The 16,909-nt window shown below is 35.0% G+C and overlaps 1 protein-coding gene and 1 pseudogene across 3 annotated transcripts in view; one reads left to right on the forward strand and one right to left on the reverse strand.

Annotated features, from left to right (window-relative positions):
• The window catches only part of FBXW7 (F-box and WD repeat domain containing 7), a 222,861-nt gene that overhangs the window by 157,496 nt on the left and 48,456 nt on the right, over nt 1–16,909 (reverse strand). The gene's annotated exons all lie outside the window — the stretch shown is intronic.
• Nucleotides 5,295–6,100, forward strand: LOC124520515 (60S ribosomal protein L7a-like; annotated as a pseudogene).

The raw sequence follows: 16,909 nt of genomic DNA on the forward strand, positions 1-16,909 counted from the left end.
TGCAAGCTACAGAGCAGGAGGAAATATTCATAATGCACATGCCCAACAAAGGACTCAGGTATGAAAATTTTTGTAATATTTATTTATTTTTGGGAGAGAGAGAGAGAGACAGAGCATGAATGGGGTGGGGCAGAGAGAGAGAGGCACAGAATCCGAAGCAGCCTCCAGACTCTGAGCTGTCAGCACAGGGCCCAACACAGGGCTCAAACTCATGAACCATGAGATCATGACCTGAGCCAAAGTCAGACACTTAACCAACTGAGCCACCCAGGTGCCCCCAAAATATTTTTTTTAGAAAAACAACTTCAAATCATCAAAAACAAGACAACCCAATTTTTAAGATAGGCTGAAGACCAAACAAAACTTCACAAGAAAATAATTTCAAAACCCAATAAGCATATTGAAAAGGTACTCAATATTACTATTAGGAAAATACAGACAACATAATAAGATACTATTATCAACTGAAATGTGTAGTATTTATTTAAAAACCAGACAATGCCAACTGCAAGTGAGAAAGTACAGCCACTGGCATTCTCATACACTGCATGTAGGAATGTAAATTAGTATAACCGGAATGGAAAACTATTTGGAAGTACCTACCAAAGGTGAACATATCCATATCCAATGACTAAGTAATACCATTCTTAAGTATGCACTCAATAGAAATGTGTACATATGTGCACAAGGAGCTATATACAAAGTTTATCACAGCAGCATTATCTAAAGAGCCCAAAACTCCATATAATCCAACGTCCACCAGGAAAGGGGTGAAATAAACTATAGCATTACATGTTCGTGTAATCTTAAACCTCAGTGGAAAAAAAGAAAACTAAAAACAAAACAGGATACATATCACAAACATAATGTCAGGTGGGAGTGTGTGAGCGTGTGTGTGTGTGTAATTTATTAAATTCAAAAAACAAGCCAAACTAATCTCTGACCACAAAGTCAGAATAGAGTTAACTTTGGGATAAAGGCGTTATTTGATTGGGACAGAACACAGGGAAGCTTTAGAGAAGTAACTATCTTGATCTAGGTTACAATTACAAAGATGTGTTCACTTTGCAAAAGTGTATCAATATAGAAGTATTAATCTACTCTTCTACTTTGTCTGGCCTGGTAGACTCCTCCAAAACTCCAATCAGCCAAAAATTGTCATCAGCGTTCTACTAGTAGGTAGCTGACCACTCAGGTACAGTTCTCAGACATAAGGTGCACAAGTAACCCTTTCACAAAACTGATTTTTTAATCAGTTTAACCATTTGTTCCACCCCCAAGCCAGATACCTGCTTCTTCTAATTCAGGTATTTACCTTTCTTTTTTTATTTTTTGTAATTTTTTTCAGTTTATTAAACTGAAAAAAATTATTTTGAGAGAAGCGGGGTGGTGCAGAGTGAGAGAATCCCAAGCAGTCTCCACACTGTCATGCAGAGCCTGATACGGGGCTCAAACTCATGAACTGTGAGATGGTGACATGAGCCGAAGACAAGTCAGACACTTAACCGATCAAGGAGCCCAGGCGTCCGAGGTACTTCTCTTTCTAAATGGTATTCACCAGGTTACTCATCAAGAGTAAGACTTACCATTCCCACTTTGGGAAATTTTGATATGAATAAATGTTAATTTGAGAGACATCTTAGAACTAAAAGGGGGAGAAAACCTCCCTTAAGAGAAGGTTGCCTTATCTTCCTAAAAGAGAAATATCAACTTACTGAATATAAGGAAGACCTCTCCAGAGGTCACACATCTCAGCAAACAAGAGATATACTAGGAAAAGGATCAGGATCACAGAGTTATTAATTCTGAAGCTGAGAACCAACAGATCCCATCCAACATCTAAAGAGCCTGCAGAACTAGACATGGGTTTATTAAAAAAAATTACCTAACTATAATTTCCAGTAATACTAAAGATCCCAAAGAGGACAATAAGGATGTAAGTAGAACAGTCTTCCCCTAAAACAAGAGACGCAGAATGAATGAATTCAGTGACTACATACCGTTCACCTAGCAATAAATTTAATAAAGATTGCTCATGAACTATAACCATGCAAATATTTGTATTTGAAAATCTTGCATCTTTAAATATACTTATTTATATATGTTATGCTAATGATATATTTCCCTATATTATTTATTATTCCCTATATACTGTTATTTTTTGTTGTTTTCTATTTTAATTTTGTAGGTGGAAAAGCAAGAGGTAGACTGGTGATGAATATAAAAAAAGCAGGATCTCAGCTAGTCAAAAGTTGTAAGTAGTTAGAAAGATCAGATCTTGAATAACCTGGAACAAACATCATTTCTCAAATTACCCATCACCCATTCAATTTAGCCTAATTACAATATTTCACAAATCAACCCAGTACAAATCAACAGTGTATCTCCACCTTATACAGAAGTGAATCCCAGTACAACCTTCAAATGTTTTCAAAAACCTTCACCCCATCACATTTTCTGCAAAAGATGTAAATTTGCACTTTAAAAATCTCATGTTGCACTTCTATTTCCTGAACAAAGAAGACACAGCACTCAGTATTTATCCTCTGAAGCATCTTGCCTGATTGCTTCAAAACTGCAAAGAAATGCTTAAACAATACTTCAAAGAGTTTGAAAGGAATCCCTCAACATTCTTTTTTTTAATGTTTATTTTATTTTTGAGAGAGACAGAGACAGAGTATGAGCAGGGGAGGTGCAGAGAGAGAGGGAGACACATAATCGGAAGCAGGCTCCAGGCTCCAAGCTATCAGCACAGAACCTGACACGGAGCTCAAACTCACGGACTGCAAGATCATGACCTGAGCCGAAGTTGGACACTCAACCGACTGAGCCACCCAAGCACCCCAGAATCCCTCAACATTCTGATTACCGTAGACACTATTTACAAATTTAAAAAGTAAATTCATGGTATCTTTAAAATATCTGACTTGTCCCAGCTGCTACAACACTACAAAATACAAGTTTTGTTGTAAATCATCTACATTTTATATATAATCCTTTTCGTTACACAAATACTCTTTTATAAAGTTAAGCCCCCACCATATTCTTCAACATTCCCACAAACCTTACAAGTATTTCTAAACTCCTCATAAGTTCTTGTAAATTGCCAATTTTTACAATGTACTTCTTTCGAAGCTTGTGCCTTATATATCTTTCACCACCATTTTCACGCTCCTTAAGTCAACACAAGCCCCAACTGATCATCTTATTGCAGTGACATATACAACCACTGTGAGAATTCTAAACCCTTTCCAGAAACATGGCCTTTATCTAGAAACATAAACTGCTACCTTGATATCTGCAAGTGGCAGATTCTACAATAGATTGAAACTTTACTGGGTCTTAACATCTCATATAATCCCTAAAACTACACTATTCAGACTAAGTTTTTAAAAATGAGGAAAAGAATGATACAATAACTGAAAAAAAGAGTAAAGAATAAACCTATTAACCTTAAACCTGGTACTATAAAACTTGATGCGTACAATTTTAAAGAAAAGAAGAATTTCACAAAATCAAATGTATCAATACTATTTAACAACTAGAGAAAACACAAGCCCAAAAGAATTTATCTGAAATAATATAAATAGCAAAAGGCAGCCTATCTAAAACCAAGTATTGTGAATCCCACGATCCCCAAGATCCTTTTCTTTCTTTCTTTTTTTTTAAGTTTCTAATTTATTTATTTTGAGAGCGAGCGAGTGTGCACAAGCCAGCATGAGTAGGGGTGGGGAGACAGAAAGAGAGGGAAAGAGAGAATCCCAAACAGGCTCTGAACTGCCAGGGCAGATCCTAACGTGGGGCTCCATCCCACGAACGGTGAGATCATGACCTGAGCCAAAATCAAAAGTCTATCGCTTAGCCAACTGAGCCACCCACGTGCCCCCCACCAATATCCTTTTCTATTACCCTACTGGCTTCAAGGAATTAGGATTTAAGGTCTAATCTTATTAAAAAGTTAAAACATTTTCCTTTTCCATTCAAAACAAATTATTCCAACGACCCACAGAGGCATACACATTCCTTCCAAGTGTACAATGAAACATTCACCAAAATAAAACAAGCCTTAACAAAATTTAAAGAATTAAAAGAACTAAAAAAATACAAAATAGGTTATCTAATGGAACTAAGCTATTAATAAGTAAAAGAAAAATACCTCCCAAAAAATCCCTAAAATAAGAATTCAACTACATATCTAAATAACCAATGGATCAAAGAAGGCTCAAAGGAAATTAGAAAATGAAAATAAATACAACATATCAAAATTAGTATGATGCAATCAACATAGTGTTTAGATGGAAATTAATGGCATTAAATGCCTATATGAGAAATGAAAAAGAGGGGCACCAGGGTGGCTCAGTTGGGTGAGCACCCATCTCCTGATTTCAGCTCAGGTGATGAACTCATGGTTGGTGAGTTTGAGCCTAACATAGGGTTCTGTGATGACAGTGCAGCACCTGCTTGAGATCCTCTCTCTTCCTCGCTCTCTGCCCCTCCCCCACTTGCATGCTCGCTCCCTCTCTCTCAAAAATAAATAAACTTAAAAAGAAGAAGAAGAAGAAGAAGAAGAAGAAGAAGAAGAAGAAGAAGAAGAAGAAGTTTTAAATTGAAAAGATTCCACCTTAAGAAACTGGGCAAAGAAGAGTAAGATAAACTCAAAGCAAACAGCACGAAGATAATAATAAAGAGCAGAAATCAATGGATTTCAATGGAATTGAAAACAGTAAAATAGAGAAAAATAAATGGATGCAAAAGCTAGTTCTTTAAAAAGCTCAATAAAATTAATAAACCTCTACCTAGACTAACCAAGGGGAAAAAAAAGAGAAAGATAATATAAATTACCAAGAGGACTGAAAGCAGGGATCTTCACTATAGACTTTAGACATTAAAATAATTACAGAATACTTATCATAATTAGGTAATACAAATTAATGCCTACAAATTCAGGAACTAAAATGAAATGTATCATTTCATCCCAAAAGAGAAAAACTGCCAAAACTCATTCAAGAAAAAGCAGATAACCTGAATTTTCTGGTATATATTAAAGAAAACAAATTTGTAGTTAAAATTTTTCCAAAAACTAAAATACATGCTTTGAAGTTTCATAACAAATGCTACAAAATATGTAGGAGAAGTAATGTCAATTAAATACAATTTACTCCAAAAGAAGTAGAATTTACTCCCAACTCAAAGTACCAAAGCAAGACAAAGATACTGTAAGAAAACAGCAGAAACAACATCCTTCATGAACATATACAAAATTGTTCAACAAAATAAGCAAACTCATCTCTCTCCTCCAGCCATCCAAGATGCTGAAAGGAAAGAAGACTAAGGGGAAGAAGGTGGTCCCAGTCCCTGCTGTTATAAAGAAGCAAGAGGCCAAGAAGGTAGTCAATCCCCTGTTTGAGAAAATACCCAAGAACTTTGGCACTGGACAGGACATCCAGCCCAAAAGGAACCTCAACCACTTTATCAAATGGCCCCACTACATCCAGCTGCAGCAGCAAATGGCTATTTTCTATAAACGTCTAAAAGTGCCTCCTGCAATTAACCAGTTCACCCAGGTCTTGGACTGCCAAACAGCTACTCAAATGCTTAAGCTGGCCCACAAACACAGACCAGAGACAAAGTGAGAGAAGCGGCAGAGATTATTGGCCCAAACCTTGAAAAAAGCTACCAGCAAAGGGGATGTCACCACTAAAAGGCTGCCTGTTATTCAAACTGGGGTTAATACTGTCACCATCCTGGTAGAAAACAAGAAGGCTCAGCTGGTAGTAATTGCACATGATGTGAATCTCATTGGCTGGTTGTATTCCTGCCTGCCATGTGACATAAGGTGGGGGTTCCCTACTGCATCATCAAGGGGGAGGCCAGGTTGGTCCACAGGAAGATCTGCACCACTGTCACTCTCACACAGGTTAACTCAGAAAACAAAGGACCTCTGGCCAAGCTGGTAGAAACTATCAGGACCAATTACAATGACAGACATGATGAGATGTGCCATCACTGGGAAGGCAACATCCTGGGTCCAAAGTTAGTGGCTTGCATTCCCAAGTTGGAAAAGGCAAAGGCTAAAGAATTAGCCACCAAACTGGGCTAGTAGATGCTATTGAATTTTCTGTATATAAAAGTAATGAACAGTTCTCTTTCAAAAAAACATAAATAAGCAAACTCAACCCAGCAATATAAAAATGAGTAACAGCTCATAAGCAAGTAGAGTATACAGCAAGAATACAAAGCTGGTCCAATATTTGAAAATCAAACAAGGAAAGAGATCGTGTTAATGAAGCAAGAAAAACCACACAGCTAATGATGAAGCACTAGACAAAATCCAGCATCCATTTCTCACCAATAAGGAAAAAAAATAAATAAATAAAGCAAAGCAGTAATTTTCTTAAACTACTAAAGGCTGTCTAAATAAACTTACAGCTAATTCTATATTTAACAATAAACAACTAATAAAAGACCAGGAGCAAGGCAAAGACATTTATTCGATTCAGCATCATTACTGGAAGCCCTAGCAAGAACAGTTAGGAAAAAATAAGAAAAAAGGCATACAAATTGGAAATGAATAAATGAAAAATGGTATTGGAGTGCCTGGGTGGCTCAGTCGGTTAACCATCCAACTTCAGCTCAGGTCATCATCTCACAGTTCGTGGGTTCAAGCACAGCATCAGGCTCTGTGCTGACAGCTCAGAGCCTGGAGCCTGCTTCAGATTCTGTGTCTCCCTTTCTCTGTGCCCCTCCCCTGTTCACAATCTCTCTCTCAAAAATAAATAAACATTAAAAAAAAATAATTCATCTTTAATGACCATTTTACAAGAGTTTTGAAGGTCAAGACCCCTGTCTTCTATTTTGTCTTTAAGAATAATTTTTACAAATGAGTAAAATCTAGAAACATACATTTTCTCTGGTGCCAAACCTGATTCTAACAAACTATCTAGCACTAAGAAATAACATATACTAATATACATAACCTTGGCATAAATGTATGTTTTTAAGAAAATTTATAGCATATTCCAAACTTTCCAATTGAATAACCCTATTGGGTGACTGGAAAGTTTTCTAAATATAAATACTTGAAAATATGGCCAGAAAAAACAAAACTTGGCTGGACATTCCTATACTGAAAGAGCTCTGAGTCTCCACTCCTACACCTTCTATCTTCAATTACTTCCACGTGGAAAATATTCAATTAACATTCATGTCTTGCCTACCTCTTTTTATTTATTTTTTTTTAATTTTTTTTTTCAACGTTTATTTATTTTTGGGACAGAGAGAGAGAGAGCATGAGCGGGCGAGGGGCAGAGAGGGAGGGAGACACAGAATCGGAAACAGGCTCCAGGCTCTGAGCCATCAGCCCAGAGCCCGACACGGGGCTCGAACTCACGGACCGCGAGATCGTGACCTGGCTGAAGTCGGACGCTTAACCGACTGCGCCACCCAGGCGCCCCTGCCTACCTCTTTTTAAAAGGCACTGCATATAAGCATATATCACAGCAAATAACCCAAATTATGTAATCAAACTTCCAAGTATAAACAAATTATTTACAAAAGAGAAATTTGTATAGGCACTCAAAGCTTATCATCTCTTCCTTTAAGTCTTTTCCTTAAGGTAGATGAGATCTAGACTAAGACTTATTATGTTATCAGTGGAAACTCCATAGACCCACAGTAGTCCATGACATATGATTTCTGAGCAAAGTTAGAATGAAGATCATTTGTCTAATAAACACGGCTACATAAATAAATGTTATCTTAATATAGATGCCTTCCATAAGGCAGTATCACTAAGACCCATCCAAATAGGTTCACTTTTAATAAACTATTTACTAAGTCATGTGATAGTCATGTGATAGTCATGTGATATCTTAAAAAGATCCACTTTACAATATGGCACACTCAACTACATATGATTTTGTTATGTATATAAAAAGGAACTATCATGTGTCACTTATACATCTGATTGAAATATTAAATAAACTTGTAATAAAAATTATATGCCAAGAAACTATGAAAAAAGTAGATATGAATTTAAATATTTTCAATTATTCTGGTGACTTCTATCCTTTTGTCTATTTTGCAAATTCTCGTTAATGTGGTTCTTTACCATTTAAAATGTATGTAACATGGGCCACCTGGGTGGCTCAGTCAGTTAAACGTCCAACTTCAGCTCAGGTCATGATCTCATGTTTCATGGGTTCGAGTCCCATGTCGGGCTCTGTGCTGACAGCTCAGAACCTGGAGCCTGCTTCAGATTCTGTGTCTCCCTTTCTCTCTGCCCCTCTCCTGCTCTGGTGCTCTCTCTCTCTCTCTCTCACACTCTCTCAAAATAAACATTAAAAAATTTTTTTTCAATCCGTGTAACAAACAAAATAACCAAGCAATTCTACATTTTATAACTATTAAGGATCATTACATGTCTTTTTAAAAATCTTTATATTAGCACCAGTTTTATTTATTACTCCAGCTCTAGGGCATGGTAGTACATATTGTAGTCACTCAATATTTACTGAATAAAATTATTTAACTTTTCTAAGTTTTGGTTTCTTCAAAGTAAAACAAGCATAGCAATACCTACATGTTACAATTGCTTACAATTAAATAAGATAATACATACACACAGAAGGTGCTTAAAAATTAAATAAGATAATATATACACACAGAAGGTGCTAAAATGTCAAGTTGATCCCTTGTTTCAGTAAAAACAAATAATTGTTGCTATTAGTTTAGTTCATACCTAAAAACAAAGCCAAATAATTTTCTCAAAGTTAATATGGGACCAAGATTAGACAAAAATTTTAGGGCAAAAAGAAAGGAGGCTTATCAACCAGAAACGAAGATTTACTATACAGTCATAACGGTGAGACCTGCGGTATTGGGTCAAAGAGGCCAATGAACAAGAACACAGAGTCCAAATTCAAATCTGTGTGTATACAGAAATTTCATACATGACAAAGGTAGTATTACAAGAAGTGAGAAAAAGGACTATTTAAATGAATGATTCAGGGACAATTAAACATCCACTAAAAAAGTAAGGTAAAAATATATCTCTACAACATCCCAGTGTAGATCAAACTTTCTAGGTATTATGTTTTACCAACACCTGAAAAAATCGAAACTAAAACTTTCAAAAGACAATATAGGATAATCTCACAAGACATGAAGATTGAAAATGCTATTTTAAATAAGGCACAAAAGCCATAAAAGAAAAAGTTGATACATTCGTCATCAAAACTTTAAACTTCTGTATTAGAAGGGGTACAACAAAGTTAAAAGTCAAACGACTATATTCCAGGTTCTCATAGGACAACAACAGCCCCATGTAAATCCAATCTTTCCATACACCCTTCAAAACTGAAAATAAAAGAAAGCATCAACCCAGAAAGCAAATAAAACTAGCCATAAACCACACCATTGGCTTAACCAGCAGACTAATACAGAGTCCATGTTAGATATAAGTTGAGGAAGGGGTAAAATTTTAGCAGAGCAAATTCTGAAGAATCAAGCACAGACTGCATGGCAAACAGAAGGAAACTGGAGCCTGGAGTAGGTGGAACACATGATTTCCAGAAAGCGAAAGTCTTACAGTAAATAGGAAAGTACTAAGAAATGGTGTCCCAGAGTAGATCAGATTCCTGGCTACCAATGAATAGATAGGGAGGGTTCAAAGTATGAAAGATCAGAGATGGCAGTCTCAGGAAGATGGGACACCCTTAGAGGCTTGGTGGTAAAAGGAAAAAAGAAAGCAAAAGGTGGAAATTAAGTGTTCTAAAAAAACAAAAAAGAATCTCAAAAGTCTACAATATACAAACCCCTTTCCCCTCACCCTCCCAGACCAAAAAAACAAATTAAAAAATAAATAAATAACCTATACATTAAAGAAATTGCACTTCACTATACCAACAAAAGGGAGAGCTCTTGAACAAGAAATATTATAAGCCAAGCAAATCTCTCACCCCTGTCTACATACAACTGGTAACGCTAAGCCAGGAAATGAATAGAAGTAGTAGACAACACTAATTAAAAAGCTACTATAAGAACATGGAAAGGGGCAGCTGTAGCTCAGTCAGTTGGGCGTCTGACTTTGGCTCAGGTCATGATCTAACAGCTCGTGGGTTCCAGACCCACGTCAGGATCTGTGCTGTCAGCTCAGAGATCGGAGCCTGCTTCAGATTCTGTGTCTCCCTCTCTGCCCCTGCCCTGCTCACACTCAATCTCTCTCTCTCTCTTAAAAATAAACATTAAAAAAAAAAAAAGTATTTTTTAAGGGAAAAAAAAAAAACATGGAAATCCCAATCCAAACACTTCAGCTAATGAAAATTCTCACCACAAAAAATTCACAAAACTGTCAACTAATACTCCAGATTGAAGTAAATACAGTGTGTGTGTGTGTGTGTGTGTGTGTGTGTGTGTCTGTGTGTAAGCAAAAATCAAAAACTCAGAATAGATATTGACAAAACACAGTAAGATATGAAATAATAATTGACCCTACTTGGGAGAATAAACAAAAAGAAAAAAAAAAGAAGAAGAAGGAAAAGTCAAATCACTTTTTAAATTATAAAAAGTAAGACTGAATTCGAATAAAAACATAAGGGAAAATAAGGAGCAAGCAGACAAGAGAATAAAAATAAAGGAAAAAAGATCAAATAAAAAACCACAGATCTGTGAAGAAGCTATAACATGCATAACTGATAACTATGAAGAATAAAAGCAAAATAAAAGAATATTTAAAATTATAATTTAAAACGTATTTCCAAAAACAAAAACAAATGCATACATGTATGTTGTAGCAGGCAGGAAGAAATATGATATATGTGAATTCTGACAAAAATCTACATACTTGGAAAAACAATCTCAGAATAATAAACTCTAAAACATAGCCTAATAAAATTTTAATAATAAATTAAAAAAAAAAACACCTTTGGGGGCTTCCAACAAAAATACTGTACTAAGCCTCTTACAAAAGACAGAAGTAAGGCTGGCATCAGATTTCTCAATAGCAACATTCAAAGTGAGTCAACATTGTAGCACCTTTTCAAGAAATCCAAGGAATCAAACTGTAAACCAAGGATTTCATATCCAATCAGGTGTCCTTTTAACTATCAAGGCTATTAAAGAAACACAGATTTAAACTTGCATGAACTCCGGAAATATATTAAGCATAGCCCATTATGAGCAATCTACAAAAGAATGAATTTCATACCATCAAATAAAGACAGAGGAAACTGACAAAAGCTTTACTAAACAGAGACAACAGTGAATATATTTAATTTTAGATATATTACTAAAACAAAGGTATGGACAAGGACAGAAGAAGAATGGTACTTAAATATTATATTCTTTCACATATTATAATGGAATTTTTAATATGTAAAATAAAGGGAAATAACACGGAGAAGAATCAGCTCTCTGGTGTTAAATAGGTAACAAGTGAATGTCAAAGGATATTCATTTAATGCAGACAAAACAATATTCAGCAGTCTAAGTCCACTGCCAAAATTTAGCCATTAAAACAAAAATATCAACCTTCCTTAAGTAAGAAAATAATTCTCAAAAAGTAGAGAAACAGACCACTATGTGAAAGAATAAAAAACAGCAGTAAATACAACACATCAATCAGAAAAACACCCATCATATCAAGATATGTAAACAAGCTTAAATCTCTTAGTAAAAAGAAAAAAATTCAAATTGCTTATTTGATTGAACAGAAAACAGTATTTATAAAAAAACAACAAAAAAGTTAAAAATACTTAGGAATAAATGTAAATGTGTAAAACTTCTATAAGGAAAACTTTAAAACACTTCTGAAACATACAAAAGTAAATAAACAAATAGAAAGACATCCCCTATTCTCTTCCAAAAGTACCTTATTATCATAAAGATGTTGATTTCCCCAAGCTAATGAGTAATAACATTACTCAAATAAAAATACCAGCAAATGTTTTCCTAGAATTCAATAAGCTAATGCTCAAATTCACTCATAAGGAATATGCATATCTAGTGTTTCTGTGTAAAAAAGAACATGAATAACATATACAAACACAAATGCATGCACACACATAAATAGGCTTATTTTTATAAAAAAGAAACACAAGGATAAACCAGAGAAATTAATGAAATTGGTTACCTACAAAGTGAGTAAAAATGGAAAATAGTGATTGAGAAGGAAGACCTTTAAGAATGCTTTTTTATGTAGTTTTGACCCGTAGACATGGTAGTTTTACTATTCTCAAAATGGTAAATAAAATTAAATCAATAATGGGGCCCTAAAACTGAATATGAACAAAAACAGATTATCAAGTGTTTATCAAGGTGACATCAAAACATAATTAATTAAAATAGCTTATGAGCATAGTACTCTGACTACATACCTTCACTGGGATCTACTGTATGAACAAAAAACTGCATAGAAATCTTAAACCTTACATATTGGGTTTATAGTTGGCAGCAGTATTGGTATGGCAATTTCAATATTATGTTGTGTATACGTTGAAGGACAGAACCAATAAATAAATGTATATTGATGTTATTGTTAAGAGACATCCAAATATGTAACAGGAAGAGAGAAGAACCCTGCAGTAGTAGATTGGAATTACAAATATTACTAGTTTTTTTAGACCTCTTGCTCTGTCCAGTGAAAAGAGTCCCTAAAGAACAGTGATACACAGTAATACAGAATATATCCAGTGCCCATGATGTAGTGATGGAACTACACCAAGAGGAATAAGGGTCCTTGGAGAAATAGCCACTTCCAGCTCCATAGTGGGAAAAGCATAAAAGTAAGAACAGAACATTCTTTTGTGCCAGAAAAATTAAGTGCTCTAAAAATGATGGGACCTATCACAGAGACACCAAAACCAGACTGAATGAGTTCCCACTGGCTAAATTTTAACAATTTGAACCTTCAAAAGAAATATAACAATAATGGATTTTAATTCACTGAATAAAAGAATCCATGAGCCCACAGTGATAATGAAAAAAAGGAGAGTAGAAATTCTTCCTCACAGAAGAATATCAGCTAATAAATGTGGAAAAAAACAGAACTAAAAAAAATCATCATTTTGCAAATATCAATGTAATCAATGATTCAAGCAAATATCAACAATGAATGTTAAAATCACTGGGCGAAAGGTCCTTGATGTTTCCTCAGCCTCCAGGCATGGATTAATTACCAAAGAGAAAAAGATATCTTTATAATGGAGAAATCTGGCAGCATTTGCTATAAACCAACTAATCCAGTTTAACATCACAAATAATGGAACTAATAATATAGAAGTTAACATAAGCAAACTTTATATATATATATATATATATATATATATATATATATATATATAATCTCAACATGGATAATCCTGATATGAACATTGAGTGAAAAAAAGGAAGTTAAAAGGTGTTAAACAATATTTACATTTTAAACCTAAATCAATCCTATTAATTTTTTTATGCAAACGTGCATAAAAGTATAAAAAACAATGGATAACTCCAGACTACTAATTACCTCTTACAAGAAAGACAGAAGAATGAGATTAGCCATCCTCAACTAACTTTTTATTTAAAAAGTTTTGAGGGAGACCTGGGTAGCTCAGTCAGTTAAGCATCTGACTTCAGCTCAGGTCATGATCTCAAAGTTTGTGGGTTCGAGCCCCATGTCAGGCTCTGTGCTGTCAGCTCAGAGCCTGGAGCCTGCTTCAGATTCTCAATCTCTCTCTCTCTCTCTCTCTCTCTCTCTCTCTGCTCCTTCCATGCTCACACTCTGTATCTCTCTCTCAAAAATAAACATTTAAAAAAAAATTTTTTTTGTAAGTAAATAAAAAGTTCTGAAACAATTCTAGCAAAATGTTCATATTTGTCAATTTTGGCCACTTGGATACATGAACACTTTAAATTCCTTCTTGTATTTTTTATATCTTTAAATATCTTATAATTTAGAAATTTAAAATTATAAATGAATTGCTGCTATACAAATCTTGGTTCTGTACAGCTATACAATACTTACTCCTGTAATTCATGGCCTTTAAAACTATGGTTTTGAAGACCTTTGATTTAGAAGCAGGCCCCCCCATGATTCTACTTTAATCTCTAATGTAAATTAATAGAAGCCAATCAGCACTCCCAAAAATGATCCTAATAAGCAAAATGCATTTCATTTACTTAAATAAAAGATAACTTGGAAGCTATGCCATCTGAGTGGCATTATACCTTCTCTAAAGTTTAATACCTTCTGTATCTCATATTAATCTTAATATATATCACCATTTGAAGAACTGAAAAGTTTGTCCATTCTAATAATTCATTTTTTCAATCATTCTGAACTACCTCTATAAAACCATCCTACTAAAATTATTATTTTTAAATAGCAACCAGTTAAGTCTATTCTTTTAAATCTACTATTGTAAAATTGATGCACAAAAACATTTTTCAAACTCAAAAATTTTAAGTGGTTTGATAAGTTAGTTCTTCATCACATTTCTTATAATGCTTCAATCTATTTGTAAAAACTTTCTATTTTCTGCTTAAGAGAAGGTCAATGGCTTTCACTTCACTACTCTAACATAATCATGAATTGAAATGAGAACTCTTAGCTCTTTGGACCGACAAAGCTACCAGTATGCCTAAGCCAATAAAGCGATTTGTTCATTAATGCTGCTAATAAAGCAACCTTTTGTTAGTCTATGAAACATCAGAAACCTCAGAGACTCTAACTTTGCAATTTTTCCCTGTTTTTGCCATATGAACTTAGAAGTTCTCTTATATGCCATTTACTTTAACTAAAACATAACCATCTAGAAATTTGACTCCCCACTCTAGCTAATTTCATAACATATTAGTTCTAGCTTCAGAAAACTGTTCCTAGATGAAACTACTTTTATTTAATTATTCTCTATTCTCCCATAGGGCCAATCTGTGTAGAAATCTGTGCCATTGTCTAATAAACACTTTAAGGAACAATCCCTGTAATATTCTCAAAATGAAAAATAAAAACGTTCATTTACCCAATAAGCATTAATCGATCAACTACAGTAAGCAACACATGCAAAGATTAATATACAATTTCTGCCCTCAAGCAACTCAATTTAAGGAATAAGACAACCATCTAGAAAAATTACTGTACGGTAGCTTACAATAATATTAACTACTAAATGTAACAGCATGAAGGATATAATTGAGCTTAGACGTAGATGATATTCAGATTTTTTTTTTTTAAAGAAACGTCACTCCTTAGGTACCCTGAATGCCCAAAAGTTTAATGTATTATGAAGTTACTGAAAACAGAAGCTGGAGAGCCTGGGTGGCTCAGTCAGTTAAGCATCCAACTCTTTTTTATTTTTTTAGTGTTTATTTTTGAGAGAGAGGGAGAGAGAGCACGTGCACAAGCAAGGGAGGGGCAGAGAGAGAGTGAGACACAGAATCCAAAGCAGGCTCCAGGCTCTGAGCTGTCAGCACAGAGCCCAATGCAGGGCTCAAACTCACAAACCTGTGAGATCACGACCATGTCGGACACTCAACTGACTGAGCCACTCAGGTGCCCCTTAAAGCATCCAACTCTTGATTTTGGCTCAGGTCATGATCTCACAGTTCATGAGTTCAAGCCCCATGTCAGGCTCCACACTGTTAGTGTGAGCCCACTTTGGATTCCTTCCCCGCCACTCACCCACTCACACGCTCGCTCTCTCTCTCAAAACAAGTAAATGCACTTAAATAAAAAGTATATGATATAGAAGCTTTTGGGCATTAGGTGCCTCAGGAATACATGAATACTAGATTTTCAAATGTGATTCATGCTTGGTACAATTATACACCTATTATGTGCTCCTAATTAACTTCAGCATTTTCTGCCTAATTGCTAATCTAAGAGATGTATCAATCAATCAATGAAATACTGGTTCCAGTAACAGGTATTTTAAACCCCTTCAAAGTATTAGAAAAACATCAGTTTTCATGGACTGTAACGTCATATTGTTGATCAATTTTAAGAGTTTCAAATAAGGTCAAGAGACTGCATTTAAAATTTGCAGAATAAATCATGAAACTTACTTCACTATAATCCTTACTGTAAACACAGTACTATCTGCCTTGCACCCTTGCTTTCTTTCAAGCACTATCTCTTATGTCTACTACCCTCCTCTCACAGTAGCTACCTTGGGAACTCAATGTCTTTACATGACCTTGGGCCACAGTGACTTAACCCAATTGGACCCAGCCATACTAGAAAGTCTATTAATGCTTTGACTTGGGAGTCAAAAATTAATCAGAAGCTCTCCAGAGGCTGATGTTCTAAGATAAAGAAATTCAGGGGTGCCTGGCTGGCTCAGTTGGCAGAGCATACAAATTTCAATCTCAGGGTCAAGAGTTCAAGCCCTACTTTGGGCAGAGAGATTTCTTAAAAATGAATGAATGAATGAATGAATGAATGAATGAATTTTTTTAATCCAGACTGGCTCTTTACACATTTCCCACTAATGAAAAGCACCAGTCTGCACTGAAAAACATGAAGAGGAAAAAAATTATTATATGGTTCTGTTTATTTTGGATATGTTTAAAATTTTCAACATGAAAAGGTTTTTTTAATCAAAGGTGTGAAGACAAATGAGTAGCACTGATGTTCTCACCACTGGCTTAATAAATAAAACCATAACAATCTAATTCTTTTCCCTTATGAACCATGCCCTAATTTCACATACCCTTCCCCCACCAACCACTATGCTGAATCCCTCTTCACTTTTAAACATTCTCCAAATATCAATCTAAAGGTCACTTCCTTGGGGGAAAGTCTCTCTCTCCTGACTCGAAACACTCACGAGATTAAGTGCCCCTGTTATGTGCTTTCATGTCTTTTATCATAATTGTGATTTGATTATTTCATATCAATCTCTCAAGTAGACTTATAGCTTCCAAGAATTCA

The sequence above is a fragment of the Lynx rufus genome, unplaced genomic scaffold (genome assembly GCF_022079265.1).
Source record: "Lynx rufus isolate CCGP_SWC_20201006 ecotype Redwood Valley unplaced genomic scaffold, mLynRuf1.p SCAF_3, whole genome shotgun sequence".
Taxonomy (NCBI): Eukaryota; Metazoa; Chordata; class Mammalia; order Carnivora; family Felidae; genus Lynx; species Lynx rufus.